We start from the raw sequence: 22,451 nt of genomic DNA, 5'->3' as shown, positions 1-22,451 counted from the left end.
GAGGGACGCTTGCTGGGCTGGCTGCAGAGTGAGGACCAGTGGACTCCACGATAATCTCCGAGGGGCTGTGCTCCCCAGGAACGTTTCTGAACAATGGGGACATTGTTGTAGCTGTTTGGTAGATGTTCTTTTCTATTTATAAGTGACTTTAAACTTTCCCTTGGCTGGTAAGAAATTTGTTGTAGATTTAGCTATTTATTGTTTGAGGCCTGCATGCTGAAACAATGCTTACAGCTGTCTTCACGTGTATGGACGCGTGTGAACGGTTGTACGTTTTGCACAATTTTGTGGCTGTTATGACGTGCTCTGCTGCACAAAAGTGAAAACTTTGGAGTTACAATTAGGAATATAACTGGAGGGTGGGTTGGGAAGGGTGGGGGGTGGGATTTTGTAAATGTCAAGACAGGGAAGGATTACAAGACAGAAACTTAAGTTACATCCTAGAGGTAGAGAAAGCATGAAGGTCATTTTTCTCAGACTCATCAACTTTGACTGGGGTTTTGTGGGCTGTGGTCCTGCCAATGGCTCCTGGGGCAAGAGAAGGCTTCTTTCTGCCCTTCTCCTTCCTGTCCGATTCACTTGCTTCAATCTCAGCTACTGAAATTTGGAAAAAGGACCAAATCGCTTGGCAGTTGTTTTTTTTTGTTGTTGTTGTTTTTCTCCTCTGTGTAATATCCTGAAATCCTGGAAAATGCTATGGACTAGTTCTGTATATAGGGCACAGGTAAAGGCATTGTCCAAAGTTTATTTATTTATCTATTTATTACCCTATGAGAATGCTTGGCCATAACCACAGTTAACAGGAGAAAACGGAACACTCACCGATGGAAATTAATTCACTCACCGGATTTACTTGACCTGGATGGGTCCTTCTCTCTTCCTCCTGTAGGGTTTAGCAAGTGCTAAAAGTTCTCCAAGGCAATATTCACATGGGTACAATGTACACTTTAGCGCTCCCTCTTAGGTAAGTCTCTAAAAGAACTCTTTGGTGCACAAAAGTGACACATATGGCCCCCAAACACCAAAGAATTGTAAGCAGTGGCCCTTGCTGAGAGGCTTTCTGGGAGAGTTGGGAATCAGTTGTGAATACGTTCTTTGCTAGTTCAAGTGCTTATTTCCTAAACACGTGCCGTGATAGTTATTAGTGGTAGACTCATAGGTGCTTCCTCACAGGTGTCCGGGGAAGCTCAGAATTTGCAGTTCGCACTGCTTTCATTGCTGTTTCTCTCATTACCGTATTTTAGAAAATAGGGTTTAAGACCAATAACCTTTGACATCGTGTGTTTGCATTGTCTAATGACAGATGAATCCTTCACATTTCTGTCCACCTGAATATATTAGACTAACTGTACATGTCTGTTCGTGCCGTGAGTAAGTGGGTTATAGTTGGACCAAAATAAATGAACGGTTGGAATCAAAGGGTCTCAATACTTTGCGGTAGTCAGCCCCTCGCTTCTAGATGTGTTCTAATGCAGCGGTCCCCAACCTTTTTGGCACCAGGGACCGGTTTCGTGGAAGACAGTTTTTCCACGGACCGGGGTGGGAGGCGTGGGGAGCGGTTCAGGAGGTAATGCGAGCAGTGGGGAGCGGCGGGGAGCCACAGATGAAGCTTCACTCGCTTGCCCTCCGCTCACCTCCTGCTGTGCGGCCCGGTTCTTAATGGGCCTAGGACCGATACCAGTCCACGGCCCGGGGGTTGGGGACCCCTGTTCTAAACAATGCAAACGTCTGATTGTACCCTGGCAGTATATTGTAGCAGTTACAGCTCCGTAGTTTATGATGCAAATCTGCCAACATGTGGGTGTCACTGCGTGGCTTTTGAAAGCAGGGTGAATTTTTTGCAGTTGTTTCAAAGTTGTGGTCTGTCCTTGAATTCTCTATTAATTGCTGTGTGTGAGCCAGAGGGAGCTGTGGTCAGGGTGGGCCCCCAGCCTGCAGGGAACTTTCTGGACTCCCCACTCTTTGAATTGATGGAGGCATTTGGGCTCACTACTTGACCATTCTCACCCTGTGAAACGTCCTACACTTTGAAGCAAATACAATTCACAGCACAGTGCACACAAAAACCTTGGCATAAGACAGAGAAGGTTCTTCTTATTCTGTGGACTGGTTGCTGTGGAAACGGATAACAAAGGGCAGCCTTCCACTTCTGGTATAATTGTGTAGCCCCCTTTTCTCTGGGCTTGACACCTGTCTGAATAAGAATGATTAGAGCTGAATAATATCCCTCTCTTGACTATTGAATATGTGGTTCACATACAAAACTGTATAAGTTGAAGAAGTAAAGTGTTTGTGTTCATATGTACTTGTTCGCTACTACATTTTTGAGGTTTTGTAAAACTGTTATTTTTTTTTCACAATGTGAAACTGAAGGTCAAATAAATTATTAGAGATTTTCTCTTCATCGTGAATATGGGTCTTTATTTGAATACAACATAATTTTAGGCATTGAAAACTTGTGCTTTTTCTAGTTTAATCCAAAAGAGGATCATTTCAAATTTTTTTGGATGTCTTCTATTTCACCATTTAGTTACGTCCATTTATGAAAGCAATTTTGCACATTAAATAATTAAAATTTTTGACCTTTTAGAATATTTAAGCAAACCAAAACTACCTCAGTTAGGGTTATTGATAGCTTAGAATATAAAGTCATGTACTATGCAATGATGAGACAGCATACTTAGTATATAGAAGGAATTTAGTTTCTATACTCATCATGTGGGATATATTTTGATAGGAAAGCTGTGAGAGAAGGGGCTGTAGTTCAATCCTCTTTTCATCTGACATGACCTTAGAATCATTTCAAGTGAGTGGAAATATGTGCATATTATTTCTCTGAAATGGCACAGAAAACCACAAGTTTAACCCCTCTGGTATACTTAGCTTCTTCCAAGTGGAAAGCCGCCATCCCAGCTGGCTCATTGTAAAGCCAGAGGAAGCCTCCTGCTTCCATCTCATGACGGCTTCGTGTCACAATGAGATGCTCCTTTATCACTTAGGGTGGACCCCTTGTTGTTTTAATGGGCAGAGCAACATTGGGCATAAGCTTTTTTGGAGAGAACATAAATACTACCTAATTAGAAATCTAGGAGATCTCACAAGTAGGCAGAATACAATTACCGCCCTTGGACTTTGACCAAGATGCCAGAGCAGATGCCTCAGGTTTTACAGAAGCATCATTCAGTTCTGTGCTGGGTGAGGCTGGCCTAGAGCCAAGCTTTGAGAATAAATGACTCTGACAAGAGTCCTCAGACACCTTGGTGCACGGTGCTGATGACCCATGGAAACCCTGTTGATGACACCATATATGACACCAGTCCTCAGAAGGGTTGAGAATAATTCACGTAGAGATGATTGGGAACCGACTTTTCATTCTCGGGAGTTTTTATTCTTTATCATCTCAGTTGGGATGTGTAGACAGATTAAAAGAAGATACTTCAAATTCCTAATTTTCAGTTGTTTGGAAATTTCAGTTCATTCAGAGATTCATGTCACCCCAAGCAGTGGCTGTATTCGTTTGGATTGCCTTCAGCTGCATGTAATGGAAACCTGGCCATGGTGGTTTAACCACAGTGGTGAAACCCTTTAGAGGCTGGCAGTCTACGGCTGGGACAGTATCCCTACAAGGTCATCAGGGGTCTGCAGCTCTTCTTTCTGCCTTGGCATCCTGGGCATGGGCCTTTAGTCCTCACGCTTACAGGATGGCAGCTGTACCTCATGGCATTCCATGTGCTTTCTAGGCAGCAAAGATGGGGACAAAGGGGGAGGAAGTATGTGTCAGATGAACCTTACTTTTTCTTGGGACAATAATAGTTTTCCCAAAAGGCCCACCTAGGAGACTTACACTTATCTCTCATTGGCCAGAATTGGGTCTCATGAACTTCCGAAGAAGCAAGGGAGCCTGATAAGAGGAGTACTTTTATGGAGGCATGATGCTGCCTCACACAAAAGGTGATTTTTGTTGGCAAGGGTGAAAGGGAGAACAGACATTGCTGCCTAGGGTCTGTCACAGTGGATAATCCAAGGGTCAGCTTAAACAATAGCCCCGGTGATTGAGTGATTACGATGTGCTGGGACTGCACTAAGGACATGTGTCCTTCATCTCTTTTAATTCTCACAAAAAATGCAGGTAAGTACCGAGAAGTTTCTTAACATCTGTAAGCCTCAGCTCCTTCCTCTATAAAATAAGGATGATTAATATTCTCTAATAGAAACATTTAATAATATACATTTAAGCACCAAGCCCAGTGCCTGGCACATAGTAGTTTCTCACTAATTTTCAGCTGTCGTTTTTAGACGTGCTAAACATCCAATAAATCAAAATCTGAGTGCTTATTCTGTGTGAGGAATTGTGTTAAAAGTTTGTATGTCCATCGCCTTAATTGATACTTACAGCAATCCAATGAGAACAGGCACTATTTTTTTTTCTTGGCCACACTGTGTGGGATATTAATTCCCCCCCCAGGGGTCGAACCCATGCCCCCTGCAGTGGGAGCACGGAGTCTTAACCACTGGACTTCCAGGGAGGTCTTGAGAACAGGCACAATTATTACCCCATTTGATAGATTAAGAAACAGGTTTGGAGAGATTAACTTGCCCAAGGGAGTGGTGAAGCCTGGATTTCAAGGCACACTCTCTGACCTGTCCAGGAATGTGGAGAACGGTGATTCATGGGGCTGAGCCTGATTGTAGGAAACCCAGGGCTGCCCATGTCCGTTGTGTCTGGGAAGACTTGACTTTGTGACACGGGCCGAGAAGGTTGCAGCTGGTGAGTCCCACCCCTGGACACCAGGACTAAAGAAGCACAGGGAAAGAATCTGCCCTCCAACTCACAGTGTCTCTTGACAACAGGCTTCTAAGATTCTGATTGAGGAGAATTTTAAAATAAATGGGGGCCTGGGTGGTTGTTATACTTGATCATTCATTAAGCTGTACACTTAGGCTCACTGTACTTTTTTGTTCATACAATGTTTATTGCCTGAGAGATTGAATATACAAATGGACAATGGCCAGAGCATAATAAAAATAGAACTCTGACCCACAGTCTGCAGCAACCAGCGCAGGAAACCAACCCCATTATCTGCGGCAACCAGCCCAGGATGTCAGCCTGCAATCTGCAAATCAGACTTGCCGGAAGTCAGATTACTATCTCTAGCAACTGGTCCCGGAAGCCAAACAATAACCGTGTTAATGATTGGCCCCAAACAGCCAGGACTTGATTAATAACTTCCAGCTTCCTTAATTTTTGTTACTGCTTCCAACTTGGGACCAAGCAGAAAAAGATCAGATATGCCCCCCTAACTATCACATAGGGTACCTAGTTAGCCTGCTTCCAGCTTCCCTAGGCCACTTGCCTTCAATCAGGGCATATCTGAAACCTTCCCTTTTTTCCACTTACACAGCTTTCCCACTTCTGAGCCTGCCTTTGAGTCTCTGCCAAAACCAAGTGACAGTGGCTGACTCCCCTGCTATAGCAAGCTCTAAATAAATAGCCTTTGCCTGTTCTCATTTGGTCGGTTTTTGTTTATTTTGACAGGCAAATGTTTGTTCAATAAAAAAATTAAATATTTCAACAAAAAGGTTCATAAAAATGAGGTGGGAACCAACATTTTGGGTTCTGGGCAAGCTGGGCTTTCAAAGGGATGTTATTTTCATCCTGAATGTCAGAGTAAGATGAAATGTACACAATACATATAGTATGAGAAAAATGGATTTTGAGTTAATGGGGTTGAGATTAGGGCATCTGGTTTGCCAAACGGAGAGCAGTGGCTTTGTTTGGGAATATTTTGAGTAAAGTCAGAACACTGAAGTGAGTTTTATCGTTGTATTCATGGTGCACATGAATGTATGAATAAATGCAAAAACTTAGCAGTTAATTCCTGGTCTTGCCTGTCACAAATCTTAAGGGCTTTGCCTGTCTGACACATACTTAGACAAGCCATCTGTCCTGTATTTGAGTTTAATCATAGACAATGAATTTTAAAGCTCTGTTATTTGTCCGACCTTGGACTGCTAAGTGCAAGACCTAACTTTCAGAGGGAAAAAAAAGTGTACATTAAGGCATGACTAGGAATTAAAAGCAATTTGACTAAGTAAATTACAAATCTACCATAATCTCATCCAGCTCCACTTACAACCCAGCTTGCTTTGTGAATCCGGGGAAAACCAAATGAGACAAAGTTTCTATCTTTCTCTCTCTGGTCCTGTTTCCTTGGCAACCATAATCTTTATCTGCGCAAAGATGGGGGACTGCATCGAGGAAAGGCAGTTGGAGGTGCAGCCAAGTCTCTCACTAATCCTTGTCTTCGGTTATCAGATGATTTGTCTTGTTACGAAAAGTGATTTTACACCCAGTTTTTAGATGCTGCTGGGAGCGTTTATTGGACATCCTAGAAGGGCTGAGGGTACTTGCTAATATTGTAGCTACAAAGAAGATGAAATCAGTAGACACAAATTGGGCACCTGCAAAGTGAAGGACTAAAATGTCTCTCTCTGAGGATCTAACTAATCTAGGCGCAAACTCTAAATTGCAAACACCGGTGTCCCACTCGGCCATCTCCACACATTCTGGCCCAGGCGTTGCTGCCACGAGAACCATTTTGAGAGAACAGATCTAGGAATTGTACTCGCATGTGTCTGCTCTGAAGGGAAGGAAGGGAGAAAGAGGAAGAAGCAGAAGAAACCCCGGGGAGACGTGTCTGGTGGGTCGTGGTCCACCTCACGTCCCTTTCTGGTACCTCCTGAGAGTGTAGCTATTCAAGAGGTGGAAGGGGTCAGTCAGCACCCTTTCTCAAAACGGAAATACCTCAGCTCCACTGGGGGGCTGTTAGTCATTCCTCCCTTCCTGTGAATCAGGCCACTCTGAGGGTGGCCGGGGGTTGGGAACCCTGGGGGGAGCGCCTGCCCGAGGGGGGCTCGAACAGGAAGACACACCCAGGGGAACACTGGGAGTCAGGAGGCCTGTTGGTGAGTCAGTAGCAGGTGGGAGAAGGATGAGAAAGGCAATATTTTACTTCAAAATGTTACAGTTAAGGAGGAGGGAGGGATAAATAGGCAGAGCATGGAAGATTTTTAGGACCCTGAAACTATTCTGTATGATACTATAATCATTGATACATGCCATTCTATATTTGCCCAAACCCATAAAATGTACACCAAGAGTGAACCCTAACAAACTATGGACTGTGGGTGATCATGATGTGTCCTTGTAGGTTCCCAACTGATACAGGCTGTAACAAATGGACCACTTTGGTGGCGAGGTTGATAGAGGGGAAGGTTGTGTGCTGTGCTGGCCAGGGGAGCGGGTAAGGGGGTGCGTGGGAACTCTGTACTTTGCCCTCAATTTTGCTGTGAACCTAAAACTGCTCTAAGAAAAGAAAGTCTATGGGCTTCCCTGATGGCGCAGTGGTTGAGAGTCCGCCTGCCGATGCAGGGGACACGGGTTCGTGCCCCGGTCCGGGAAGATCCCACATGCCGCGGAGCGGCTGGGCCCGTGAGCCATGGCCGCTGAGCCTGCGCGTCCGGAGCCTGTGCTCCGCAACGGGAGAGGCCACAGCCAGTGAGAGGCCCGTGTACCGCAAAGAAAAATATTAATAAATAAAATAAATAAAAAAAGAAAGTCTATTAAATGCCAAAAAGTAAAAAGAAACAAAAGGAGTCTTTTAAGGATGTCAAATAAATTGTTAAATCTAATAAATTATACAGTATATATATATATATATATATATATATATATATATTTTTTAAACTGTTACCATGGGTGGACTCCATGTACTGGAAAGAGAGAAAAACCCTCCTCCCATCCCTGCATTCATTGTCCTGGGACCCAGGATCAGCCCGTCTAGCGGAGGCTTAGGACGTGGAGTCATGATGGGTAACTGGGGAACCAGCCACCAATTATAACATCGCCGCTAGGAGGATTTGTCCCACATTCCAAACGGCAAACTTAGAATCCACACTGCTGGAATTGACTGACTCACAGGTTAATGACAGTCAGTATTTTAGCAAATACCTTGAAGTGAATATCTGTACTCACAGTGTAAATGCTGATTCAGAGATTTTTATTTCTGCACATTTTTTTCCTCCACAAGACTTTGTGTTTGAAATTTAATTACTGTAATATATTCTTATTTCCACTTTCAGGTATTTCTATGGAGCAGAAAGCTAACTTCATATGTGGCAGTGTGGGTGTCCAAACGCCCATATAACTAGAAATTCATTTCGTCATTCATTGGTTCATTGGCTAGGAAAAAAATTTAAAAACACTCAGAGAAGGAAGGGATAATAATCTCAGGTGGAAATGTAGAAATGTTCAGAGATAAACCAAACCATTTGGGAAAAACAATGGGTCTTTCAGAAAGCTCTGGTGGAGCTGATTAAAGTTAGCTGGGGGAAGCAGAATGTTTCTCTCTCGGATGACATAGGTGGGCCTTGCTGGCCTGGCCTAGGGCAGGCTCCTTGAACTTTCTGTGAAGAGGCACCTTTCCGCCTGGGCATCGCTGGGGGTGGAGAACGGGATGGGGCACAGAGGCACCATGGAGGCAGGTAACACTGCCGGGTGCCATTTGCTTCCAGCAGACCAGAGAGAAGGCTGTGAGGAGAATGGGTCTAGGGGGGTGACTGCCTGTACAACCTCTGAATGCACTCAGAGCTTTTCTTGCCATCCAAGAACCATGTCCAAGGGCAGAGAACCACGGAGTCCTGGGGCCTCTGGGTTGGCACTGCTTGTGCTCTGACATTCAACATTCAGTGAGTTACTCAGGCTGGGCAGAGATCCCTTCCTCCTTCTGAGAGCAAGGGATGGGCAGGAACCCTCCTTTTGCATCTCTGAGAAAGCTTGTAGGGGCTCTTTCAGAAGCAGAGAGGAAAGGAGCCACCCTTGAGGTGGGAAGGGGAAGTTGTAATTGCACCTGGAGACTAGGGGCCAGGCAGCAGCCCTCAGTGGGGAGCAGAAAGGGGGAAAGCAGAGACAGAGAGTGGAGAAGACCTGCCCACTTCTCCTCTCCAGAGTTTGGCTTACGCATGAACACCCGTGTTCACAGGTGGACCTGGAGGGGTATCAGAGTCTGTGATGGGCATAGCATCGGTCTCGGTAACCTACAACACTGGATAGGATCTGCACGAAAGGGAAGTGGGATGAGTAGACAGAGCAGCTGGTGCCTGACACGGCGGCCCCTCTACCCACTACCAACAGGAAACGTTAGTGTTTAGAAAAGTGCTTTCCCTCCTTCCTGCCTTGCTTCCCAGGGGTCCGACCTGGGATGCAGTCTGAGTGCCATCCCCGCCTTCTCTGGTTGTCTCCCCTTATTCTTCACAGGCCTTTCTCCTGAACGTCTCTTGCTGGGCTCCTCCTGTCTTGATGTCTGCTTCTCGGAGGACCCGACTAACTCAGGAGGGTTACAGCTGAAGGCTAAGATTGAAATCACCCCCTACCTACTATCTCACCCCGTGGCCCTGTGATTTCATGTGGGCCAGGCAGGTGTAGGAGCAGGTGACGGAAGGTTTGGAATAGGGATGAGATCACCCCAGGGGCCCAGCTTTCAGTATGTCACTTTCAGAGGGATAGTTTCTTCACTTTCCTTTTTATATTTGGGGGGATGACTAAATGGTTTTGAAAACTTCCTAGCATTTGGCAACAATCTGCCTGAGCAGAGTGATACGATCGCTCTGCTCACAAGCACCTGCAATTTTAGGCAGGATTTTCAGAGCATCTCAGTGTCTAACAACTCATGAAAACTCGGGGGTAATTTCAGGATGCCTAACATCTGCTTAGTTCATTTTGTTACAAGTCACCTGGGCAAACACTCTTCCTCCCTCTGCCCCACAAATGAGCTTATATCCAATTAGGACATTCTGGTTAATAGCAGCAGCAATCATCCAGGGGCAGTCTACAACAAAGCCTTAAATGCAACGGCACTTCTCCATGTTAACAAAACCAAACCATTACTTTTCTTTTAGCTCAGATGGACTATTTGCTAATGTCTTACCAGCTCTCACAGCTTATTCTTTGAGGAAGAAGCAGCCTTGGTTTCTTTGAGAAGAGACTACTCCTTTTATCTGGGGGTTTTGAATAAAAGGATTTGGGAGGCATTTAATGTGCATTTTACAAGAACGTGGTTTCACCACAGCCCATCCCTTTCTGATCAGTTTTAAAAGCATGACTATCGCATCTATTCAAGATTTTCCAGTGGAGACCTTTGAGCATGGCTATGAAATAGATGCCGAGCAGGCCGAGTTCCACAGTTATTTCTCCTCCTATTTTTCCCCCCAGCTATAATGTTACTCAGGAACAGCCTGTTGATTGAATGCACCTGCAAAGATCTTAACAGCTCTAGAAGCAGCAGGAAGCCCACACTGCTCACCTTCAGTTTATTAAACATCCTGACCCCCTAGCAAGTGTTTTTCTTCAAGGTCAGTTTTCTGTTGTCGGGATATAGAATTGGAAGATGACCGGAGGACAGCACCTTGGAAGCTGCCCCTAACAGATGCCAGTGTCTTGTGCGCTGCGCTCCCATCCTGCCTTAGGGCGCCCGGGACAAACTCCACGGGGCAGGGGTGACTGAAAGTGGTCTCAACTGGGGCCCCACGGAAGAGCTGAAAGTTCCCTTTCAGTGCTCATCACGGGTTTTCTCTCTCTACCCCAAAGACAAAGCTTTCGCAGTATCATGGGATCGGAGCTGATTACCGCTCTGGGGTTTATATTCAACCTTGGATCCTGACTCTCAGCCTGTGCATAATTCTCTGTGGTGACAAAGTTTATTAAAAAGCTGACACATTGTTTTCAGCCTCCAGTTCACCTCTGTGATTCACCTAGAAATTTTAAGAAAGGAGGAGAAGAAACCACATTAGTCACAGGAAAACAAAGTTTGGGGCCTCCCTTTCTACACTGTAAAGTTATTTGTGATTGGAGAGTTATCGAATGATTCCGCTATGAAGATCCCCTTCTGCTGACACGTTAACAGCAGGAGATGAAGTTAAGCCTTGTCAGTGTGCCATCCTTCACCCACTGGAAATGGTGCAAGGAGCTAACGTAGAATCACTGACAGCCACAGGCCTTGCCTGTCGCAAGCTCATCCTTAGAATTTTAACTGAAGGAGAAATGACAGATGATGAAGAACACATTTCTTAAGTCCAGAAAAAAGTGGACTGGACGGTTTTCATGTGGCAGCTTGATAAAAATAATTTCAAACTTCTTCTTTTTTTTTTTTTCCCTTGCGGTACGCGGGCCTCTCACTGTCGTGGCCTCTCCCGTCGCGGAGCACAGGCTCCGGACGCGCAGGCTCAGCGGCCATGGCTCACGGGCCCAGCCGCTCCGCGGCATGTGGGATCTTCCCGGACCGGGGCACGAACCCGCGTCCCCTGCATCGGCAGGCGGACTCTCAACCACTGCGCCACCAGGGAAGCCCCTCAAACTTCTTTTTACCAAAATTAAAAAATCTAAGTAACTCTGCCTGTTCCCTGTATAGTGTGATGCCTAAAACTAGATTTAGTTAAATAGTAATACATACTCAACTTGTTATTTAACCTGTTAATCATAATTCCAGATGCGAATATTTTCCAGGGGATTTGAAAAAATATTTTTGGAGGTGAGGTTTGGGTCTTCATGGGCCGCCTATGGTGGGAGGGTCCACAGAAATGCACCAAAGGCCTGAATGAAAGATGATGAGAACATGTTAGCTTGCTCCTGGGAAATAATTTTTATAAACCACCCAGCTTTTGAGAAATAAGAATCAAGGTAGGGCCAAGTTAAGCCATTGTGTAACAAATTTTTGGAAGCCTTGAAGAATGACTCATGTTTAAAAGCTGAAAAGCAAGAATTGTTTGATATTTGGGACATACCTTTCCACAGAGAAGGCGTCATCCTTGACGGGTGAACTTTCTGTGATGGCCTCTAAAGTGCTGTGGCCTAAATGCAGCTGATCCATAATACCGTCCTTGCTTGGATTCTGATAAATTTGGTCATGGGCTGGAGCAAGGAGGGTCAAGCATACTACTGAATCTGCAACTTGCATTTTTCTTTTAATATGTCATTGACTTCTTTCCGTGTGAATATTTTTCTAATCTTGCTTTCTTTTCCTCTGGAAGCAGGCTGGGCATCAGGACCTTAGGAATATAGTAGGCACTATGGCCAAGTTTTTTTTTTTTTTCGGTACGCTGGCCTCTCACCATTGTGGCCTCTCCCGTTGCGGAGCACAGGCTCCGGCCACGCAGGCTCAGCGGCCATGGCTCACGGGCCCAGCCGCTCCGCGGCATGTGGGATCCTCCCGGACCGGGGCACGAACCCGTGTCCCCTGCATCGGCAGGCGGACTCTCAACCACCAGGGAAGCCCTATGGCCAAGTTTTATATATCATTCAACAACAGATATACCCAACCAGAAACAGACTTTGTTCTTTTCTGTTTCACGTTCTATTGGCCCCCTTAATCCAAGCTGCCTAATAAACGCTTGTATTTCTAACTGCCTTTTTTGGGTTCCTTTGCCAGTTCAGACCTGGGACTTCAAACATATTTGAATGAATAGAATCAGAAAATATATTCTCAGTGGCTTGGCTATGGACAGAACTTCTTAATACAATCTCTGATAAGCATGATTTTATAGAAGTACAGTCTGTTGGCCAATAGCTCAGTCCTCCAAACCACTTTTCTTGATATCATTGCAGGACATTTGATACCGCCATTGTGGTCTGCAGCCTTGGCACTGCTGAACCTCTAACAGTGATTTGCCAGGATCTATGTCAATCAACATTGTCCTGGGATGTAAGATGCTGAGTTTAGATGTAAGCAGCTAAGAGCTGCTGTGTGGGGCAGCAGAGTAGCTGTGCCACAGCATAGTATGCCAATTGTATATGTGAGAGAAGAAAATGAATGTGCAATGCATTCGCCTGGGTTAACTGGCAGACCTTATGTGGTCTTCCTGCCCTTAACAGCAACATGATTTTTTTTTTAAATTCAAGTATAGGATATTAAATATAGTTCCCTGTGCTATACAGTAGGGCCTTGTTGTTTATCTATTTTACATGTAGTAGTTTGTAAATGCTAATCCCAGACTCCTGATTTATCCCCCTCCCACCCCCTTTCCTCTTTGGTAACCATAAGTTTGTTTTCTATGTCTGGGAGTCGCTTTCTGTTTCGTAAATGTTTGTTTGTGTCATATTTTCGATTCCACGTATAAGTGATATCATATGGTATTTGTCTTTCTCTTTCTGACTTACTTCACTCAGTATGGTAATCTCTAGGTCCATCCATGAGCAACATGAATATTTTAATAAAAGCTCTCTCTGAAGCACAAATGACATGATGAACAAATAGATGGACCATCTATTTCTCAACTCGATTTTTAGCCTTGAACTAAGTGACTGGAATAGAATTGTACACCTTTGTTGATTGGTGAAATGGAAGTTGAGTGAATGAAAGCATTTCTTTCTCAACCTGGTGTCTTCTTTCTTGGGCACTAGGGCTTCTTGTATTGAGGCAGGCCCTAAGTCATGAGAGTAAGGCAAATGGCATTGTTGCTGTAATAGGGACGCCTGGCTTAATCTTATTTTCCTAGCTTGCTGTTACATCAGTCTATGTCATTAGAAGCAGAATGTGTTCCATTATGTAGCGTCTTTAATCTGGAGTGTCTCTGTACTTGAAAACTATTATTGCTTTAATCATCACCTCACCCCTAGGAGGAACCAGAGGTGGAAACTCTGATCTGCATTCTAGTATTACAGGTGAAGGAGTTAAGAAATACTGAGTGACAAGACAGCCTCTAATACGCAGCCAACCTAGAGGCAGCATGCCAGCCCTGAGGAACTGGGATCACACTTTCAGACACTGATCTGTGTTTCTGTGTGGAATGCCTGACAGCTAAGATAGTTGATGGCCCTGTGGCACGCTGAAGAATTATGTCAACAGTCAATTTGAATGAGGTCACAGAGCCAGGTAAATAACCCTCATTCTGGCTTTACTGATTATAAAGGAACACTTGCCTGGCGTGAGGAAAAATTTAGTTCTTTCCCAGGACTTTGAATCATTGGTTTGAGGCAGCCTGGTCAGAAGCTTAGACCAGAGGAACAAATGTAGCGCTCACCGGTCTTGCTTTTGGACTATTCTCCTCTGCCGCCCCTTAAGCCAGCAAGCACTCTCTCCCACACAGACACATAGAGCATGCGCAGACGCTAATGCACACACACACACACACATGCACACACACACTCCAATTCTCCTCTGGCTTTGTGAATCTTCTTCAGTTGACAGTTTAAGGAGAACACAGTTCTGTGATATTAAGAATTAAATTAAAACTCTATTTCAACTAAAAAAGTCTCACAGGGCAAAGTGCCTGATGCTATTGAGACAGTCTGCTATTTCCTTAGGCACCTCGTGTCTCTCAGAGAGCTGAAGAGGCACCGGCCACTTGCAGGTGAGGCTTCAGGAATGTAGGAAGGGCACGCACTCCCGGGGGTTGCTGGTTGCATCACATAATAGCAAGAGCTTGCCGAAGGATACAGGGCCTGGTAGGTAGATAATCCGGAGGAAAAGGTGCTTATGTGAAGTGATGCTGTACAGGACCACTTATTTTATTCAAGTGCGTGAGAAAGGGTTATAGAAGGTGTCATTTTGAGTCCAGGTTACTTGCAGCCCTTCTGGGGCAAGCAGTGTTCCTGCCCTAAAGGAAAGGGTCTTGAGGTGGAGGGACCCTGAAGAGGTCACCTAGTCCAGAGGTTCTCAGGCCCATCAGATCCAGTGCTTCTTTTTTAAAAATTACAAATGTTTTGTAATTTCCCCCTTTACTATCCTCAATTAAAATTGCCAGATAACATACCACCCAACATCCAAATGCCATTATAATGCTCTACTTGTGTCACGGTTCAGGTTGCCCGGGAAAGAGAACCTGAGGTGGCATTAGGTGGGAGGAAGTACATGGGGCACGCTCTCAGGATCAGCACGTGTGGGAGAGAGAAGGCAGCAGGTTTGGGCGGAGGCAGAGGTTGGGCTCTGCCTTGATGCAATCCCACCAATGACTCAGCAGATCCCACAGGGAGCTCTGGAGCTGGGGTGTTCCCACAGAACTGTGCCAAATTAGAGCTTTATTATACCCCCAGCAACCAGTCAGTGGATGTAGGCAGCTCCTAGGGAGGAGTGATAGGGCGGGACCCTGGCAGAGACAGCCCTCTGGAATTATTGCTGGGAGAGAGTGGTGGCACTCAGCTCTGGGCTGTCAGCGGTCCACACTCCAGCAGCTGAGGAAGCCATGGAGTGGGGATTGGGGTGGGGCACACGGGGTCCAGCACAGCCTGCGATAGATAGGAGAAAATAATGAAAGTAACTCATATTAAACACATATATATATATATTTTTAAATAAATTTATTTATTTATTTTTGGCTGCGTTGGGTCTTCGTTGCTACAAACAGGCTTTCTTTTTAGTTGCGGCGAGCGGGGGCTACTCTTTGTTGTGGCGCACAGGCTTCTCATTGCAGTGGCTTCTCTTGTTACAGAGCGTGGGCTCTAGGCATGTGAGCTTCAGTAGTTGTGGCACACGGGCTTAGTTGCTCCGCGGCATGTGGGATCATCCCGGACCAGGGCTTGAACCCATGTCCCCTGCATTGGCAGGCAGATTCTTAACCACTGTGCCACCAGAGAAGCCCAGCATATGTATTTTTGGTATGCAAAACTAAAAGATTTTATGGGCTTCCCTGGTGGCGCAGTGGTTGCGAGTCTGCCTGCCGATGCAGGGGACATGTGTTCGTGCCCCGGTCCGGGAAGATCCCACATACCGCGAAGCGGCTAGGCCTATGAGCTGTGGCCGCTGAGCCTGCCTGCGCGTCCAGAGCCTGTGCTCCGCAACGGGAGACGGTGAGAGGCCCGCGTACCGCAAAAACAAAAACAAACAAACAAACAAAAACTAAAACATTTTAGGAAATAGTTCAATTCTATTGGAATTGAATTCTACTGTGTAGCCACAACTATTTCTTGTGAATTGGGCTTAAGAGAAAACAACACTCAACTGAGTATTGTCAACACTTTTTCTTTGTATTTGGCATTTTGAAAGAAGGACCAGGGAAGTATATTTGTATCTATACAGAAGTTATACAGGCAGACTGATACATTGTCATCAGAGATTTACTCAAAGGGTGATCAGTCTTGGTCAAATTACAAACAAAACAGGTGTTTGCTCACAGTGGTGGCATTCTAGAAAAATTCAATGTATATTAAATCTGTGAAAAAGTACATTGTGTTTCCAGGTTAAATGGAGTTAGACCTTAGGCTCAGATAATTTTATCAAGTTTTTCACTTACATAATTGGACATTCATATGAAGTTAGGAAGGGATATGGGAAAATTCTTTGTCATGTGGACCAAATCCCATACTTAGCAAGGTGTTTACCTTCCACCCACTGAACGCTAGTGGTGTCTCCCAATCAGCAATCAAAAATACTCCCACAGGGTCTTCCCCGGTGGCGCAGTGGTTGAGAGTCCGCCTGCCGATGCAGGGGACGCGGGTTCGTGCCCTGGTCTGCGAGGATCCCACATGCCACCAAGCGGCTGGGCCCGTGAGCCATGGCCGCTGAGCCTGCGCGTCCGGAGCCTGTGCTCCGCAACGGGAGAGGCTACAGCAGTGAGAGGCCCACGTACCGCCAAAAAAAAAAAAAAAAAATACTCCCACAGATTTCCATATTTCCCCAAAGGGTACTATCCCTTCCCTTGAGAACTGAGTTCGTCAATCCTCTGCTTCTAGCCTAAACACACCTGTTTTGTCTTCTCAAGGTTTTGTAAAGCAAGAGATGTGGCAACCTCTGGTCGGTCCCTGCTTCAGCAAAGTAGTCCAAATTAAAGAGCTTCCATGGCTGCGTGCACACGCGGTCAGGGTCACACCTGGGATCCCATGGTCTTGAGGGCGGGCCTCCCTGGCCCTCCCACAAGGCCCGGGGGTGTCTCCCTCAAGTGTTTGAAGCCCAAGCAGGCTGTCAAAGGTGCAATCTGGTTTATCGATTTCTAGCATCCAGGAAGGGCTGTGCGAGTCTTACTTAGCAGGGGTTGTATTGCCCACTGTGGCTTCTCCCCTGCTTCTTGCTGTGGGAAAGCTCAATTTCAGGAGAAATAAATCTATCATACCTGCTTAAATACAAGCAAAGGAAATGGTTGTTTTCCCATGTGCTTGATTTGACTCTTAGCGGGGCAGACACCATATTCCTTTCCTCCTGCATCAAACGTCTGTCCCAGCAAACAGCGGAAGTAGCCTGCCTGAAGGGACTGTCAGGCCAAGCACCAAGGAAATGGGATTAGAGAGAAGGGGAAATGTTTCTAGGCTGATTCGAAGTACAAGACAATAGCAACACCAATTTGGAAATTGAAAAGGAAAGCCTCTGATGTGACTTATTTTACACAGAATATTTTATGCTAGTTTCGATGTTAGGGTTTAATCTTAAAGTGCTTATGCAACAAAACTGCTGATACCCATGATGGCTCGGGCTGCATAAAGAATTGCAAGACCCTGGAACTGACTGCCTGAGCCTTAGAGTAATTTGTTTCCAGAAGAGACCATGCAAGAGATGCATGTGTTTTATCTGCACACCTGAATAACATACAGACAAGTGTTAGTCATTTGTTCATGAATATTTTCCATTACTGCTCCTCTCCCAACATATCGCAAAAATTTCTTATTGTTTTGCTCTGTCCTCTCTTCGATGGGCTGCCAGAAACAGCTGGCACATAACTTTTTATGTTTTTGCTGATGACTTTTTTTTTTTTAATGCGGTACGCGGGCCTCCCACCGCCGGGGCCCCTCCCGCCGTGCAGCACAGGCTCCGGACGCGCAGGCCCATCAGCCATGGCTCACGGGCCCAGCCGCTCCGCGGCACGCGGGATCCTCCCGGACCGGGGCACGAACCTGCGCCCCCTGCATCGGCAGGCGGACCCCCAACCACTGCACCACCAGGGAAGCCCCTGATGACTCTTTTGATGCGCTGGGTTTCTTCTTGGGATTAGAGTGAAAAATTATTGATCTACCAAAGACATTAGTTCATTGTTGCCGAGATGCCCAAGAGTGTTTTTTTAAATGAATAATCAATCACCTTGCTGATTCTACCTTAGAAAGTGAGCATCTTAGGAATTTTTGAATAAGTGTATGTTGACATAAGCCCCATTCTATATGCCAAGGATTGCAGCGCGATAATGTTCTAAATCGTGGTATTACATCTTTACAGACTTCACTAGTTCACGTCTCATCATAAAAAGCAGTGCTCAAAATTATGTGTACACAGTTAATTGTAACAAAACCTTGTTAAATCTGATACGGTGCAGCCTTACTAATTACAGTTTAATCTTGATTTTACACAACTTTTCTTAGTTTTTGAAAAAATAATAAAAGCTATTCTGAGTATTTGAGCTTCAAGTGAGGACTCAAATGGATTTTTTTCAAATGCATATTTGAGAAGTAGGGCCATCACACTCAGTGGAACAGGTTGTGCATGGCACACCTGCTCACGGAGACCCCAGCCAGAACCAACATATGCAGATGAACCTGGACTCCTTCATAGTAGGTGCCCTTAAAAGCATTATGCTTATTTCAAGGACATTCTCTTACCCCAAACCTCCTCCTACTTTGGTTTTCAGATTTGGACTTAGATTCTTGGGATTATGGACTGAAACTTTACCATTGGAACCCTTCCAAAGTAGGTTAAACCAAAATAAGTGAATAAGAATTGTACCAACCTGGGTGATATCATCTGCAATAAAAATGAAGGAGGCTCAGAAACTAATTGGAAGTCAATTCCAAAAGAGGATTGTAAAAAAAATGTTTTCAGTGAAATTAATGCACAATTTTTCAAATAGTTATTTTTTTAAGTAAATTACATGCTTAATCTGTTTTAAAAATTAAAGATTCTCATTAATTTTTCATATTCAATTCTCAATTTTCTATGCTTCTAAGGACAAGAATATTATATGTAATTGACACCTATAACTTACCCAAATATTTTATTGGACTGGTGACTAAAACAAAAAAGAGCAAATTAAAATTTATCTCCTTTTTTTGTCTCTGCCTGCACATTGTGTGTATGAGTCTGTGTGTGTGTGTGTGTGTGTTTATATACATTAAAGTAAGGAGGCAAGCTATAAGAACATAAGCAGGAAAAGACTTAAGCCTAGTAAAAAGATACATTGTAGTGTCAGTCTCAGAGTAGTTGAATTAATTTGAGACAAAAATGAGCTGTGTTTAAATAGTATCTCAAATAAACATTGCATTATTTGTGTTATGGTCATAGTTTAGAATTATCATCACAAAAATGAAAATGTTCAATATGTTAAAAAATATTAAGGCACAAACTGGGCATTTTTTTCCCCCAAAGCATAAAAGAAGACTAACTGAAAATGAACAACATATCAAAGAGAAAATACAACTAATACAAAATATGTGAAAATGATCAAGCACACAGAAATGCAAATTAAGACAAGATACTGGGACTTCCCTGCTGGTGCAGCGGTTAAGACTCCACTCTCCCAATGCAGCAGACCGGGGTTCGATCCCTGGTCAGGGAAGTAGATCCCACATGCTGCAACTAAGAGCCTGCATACTGCAAATAAAAAAAAAAAAAAGATCCAGCGTGCTGCAACTAAGACCCAGCGCAGCCAAATAAATAAATATATATATATAAAAAAAAGACAGGATACCATCCGTGACTTTTTTTGCCTGACAAATTACTAAAAGTTAAGAGAGTGAAAAAGAGAGGAAGGGAGAGGAAACTGACAAATGTGTCGTAGAACAAGTGCTTTCATGCATTGTCAACGGGAGGATAAATTGACAATATTTTAAGACACAACCTGGAAATAAATTTTAGGGATCTTTAAAAGTTTATACATTTGACCCAGTTATACCACATCCAAGAGTCCTTACTATGGACATAGTCCTCATTATTCAAAAAGTGTCAGGTTAAGAGGCTTATGGAAGCCCTAAATGTCCAACAGTAGAAGATTGGTGGCACCTCCACTTGATGGAATATTGTGCAACCACTAAACGTAATGTTTACAAAAGTTATAACAGAGGACAATGTTTATGATAGAATGTTAAATAAAAATTAAGCTGCTCTCAGAGCCATATGTGGATGATTAAATGGTTATATTTAAAAGAAGAAAAAGTAAAACCTGAAAATGATGGATGAGAAAGATCGAAAAGAAATATACCCAAATGTAAACTATGACTTTTATTTGAGTGATGATTTGAAAGATGGATCATGTATTTCCTTTTTTCCCTACATTTCTCATTTTCTTGAAAAAAACAAAAACTACTTCTAAAGATATATATATATATATATATAAACTATCAATAATAACACGTTATGATTGTAGGCCAAGATAAGTGAATGGTGAGGCTCCTATACTGGTATCACATGAAAAGTCCTACCATTAAGGGAAATGCGTGAATTTTCCAAAACTGCTGGATGTTGACATGGTTTAATCAAACAGGAGGCATAACACTGACAGTTATCTAGTTATGTTTCTCATTTTGCACATGTGAACAAACCTCCAAGGAAAGGAGGTATTCTGCATTTTTCTTTTTGTTTGCCTGAAATGGTTCTGTGGACTAACTACCGCCATTTACCCTGTCCTGTGTGAGCCCAGATTGACTCAGTCCCTGTCCACCAGGCCCTCCTTCTTTGGCCTGCCCATGTGTCCCCTTCCTTCTCTTTACCAGGGAGGCCTGACTCCGGGATACTCCACAGAGTGGATTCTGGAACAGGCCACTCCCAGGCCATTCTGAGTTTAATTTCTAATGATTCATTATTGCCTGTTTACAGAAAGGCCTGGTTTCATCAGATCTGATATTTCTTGTTCTTTTAGAATTATGCCTGCAGCTACCAGTAACATCAGAAGTTATAGCTAGAAAAGTCTTAAAAATCTTAGCTACAACAAACAAACTGGGCTGGGGAGCTTCAAGGTTTGGAGGGAGAAAAGCCTTAAAAGACAATCATTTTGAAAACTCCTTTTGCATGACTTGGCTGGAAAAAAGACTGGTTTTGCCCTTTCCCTTTCTCCAAGCTAATAATGCCGACCCAATCTTAAGGTCTCAGATTAAGCATCGCTTCCTCATAGCTGCTTTCCTTAACTCTTAATCTAGGATAGACCCTACACTCTCCATTGTGGGCTGCCCGTTTCAGCTGCTTTCCTTAACTCTTAATCTAGGATAGACCCTACACTCTCCATTGTGGGCTGCCCGTTTCTTTCCCAGGACCTCTAAGTATTACTTGTAAGTATTTGTAATTGAAATGAATACTTGTAAGTATTAGTAAATCTTTCTTTCCTGCTGGACTCTAAGTCCATGAGAGCAGAGCCCTTATCTATTTTATTTATCATCATGTCCCCGGTGCCAAGAACAGGAGCTTGGTATGCACTGGGTACTGAATAAATATTTGCTTAATGAATGAATTTTCCGGTGTGACCTACTAAAGCAGAGAAAGAATGGCTGGCACAAAATCAAATAGTGGTGGAGTCAGAAACATAAATGCTAAAGGCTTTGTTATTTTTTCTTCTTCTTTCTTTAAAATTCTAATTTTATACACACACACAATCTCATGTCATTGCTCTAGTATTGAGTTCAAGAAGTTTGGTTTTGGCTTTTTGTGTTTGAAAGTGATGAATGCGTGGTTAGGGTGGGTCCTCTGTCATGAGAAGGGCAGACATTCGGAAACCTCCAGAAGCTTAGGCTAAATACACCTTAGATAGCGTTACCCACTTGAGCCGGACTTTTACATAAATAAAGTTTAGCACAACCTCAGAAATGCACAGGAAGGCATTCTGCGACTTGGCCTCTCTATGAATCCAGAGACCCCTAAGTCCCTCTTTCCTGAAGTTCATGATCAATTACTACGCTTAGCACATCTGTTATTCTGCCACCTTGACTTCCTTGCCTTTTGTAAAAGCAAAATTCTTGGAATTTATCTTACAGGCACAAATCACCTTGTAATTCTTTGCACTTAGTAGCTATTGAGCATGTAACTACAGAGCTTAACAATTACCAGATAGTGTAATCATGCAAAGATTTTAATCTTTCAAATTAGATCTCACCTCCACACTGGGGAAGAAAAGGAAATTTACAGGATAATTAGCTCACAGGCTAGTCCGCACTTCCAGGGATTGCCAGGAAGTGTCTCCATGAATGGTCTTAAGGTATTATTTATTTTTTATTAAGTGCCTTTTATTAAAATTACCCTGCATGCTTTGCACTGGAGAAACTGGAGAAAAATGTCTTTTGCAAGCTGAGGCAGACCTTCTGTAATGAATCCTGGGCAAAGGGTGGCATATTTTGGGATGGCATATTCTGCTACCCTTCCGGGTAAATAGTCTTCCACGTATAAAAAGGGAGCCAAGTCAAATTTTAAAAGGGAGATACCAAAAAAAAAAAAAAAAAAAAAAGAAGAAGCCAAAGTTATGCTTATTTTTTATGAGCTGAGCATTTGGAGTTGCTGAACTAC

The sequence above is a fragment of the Monodon monoceros genome, unplaced genomic scaffold, assembly GCF_005190385.1.
Source record: "Monodon monoceros isolate NGI ecotype Baffin Bay Population unplaced genomic scaffold, NGI_Narwhal_1 Super_Scaffold_12, whole genome shotgun sequence".
NCBI lineage: Eukaryota > Metazoa > Chordata > Mammalia > Artiodactyla > Monodontidae > Monodon > Monodon monoceros.
This window is presented reverse-complemented; position numbering follows the sequence as displayed.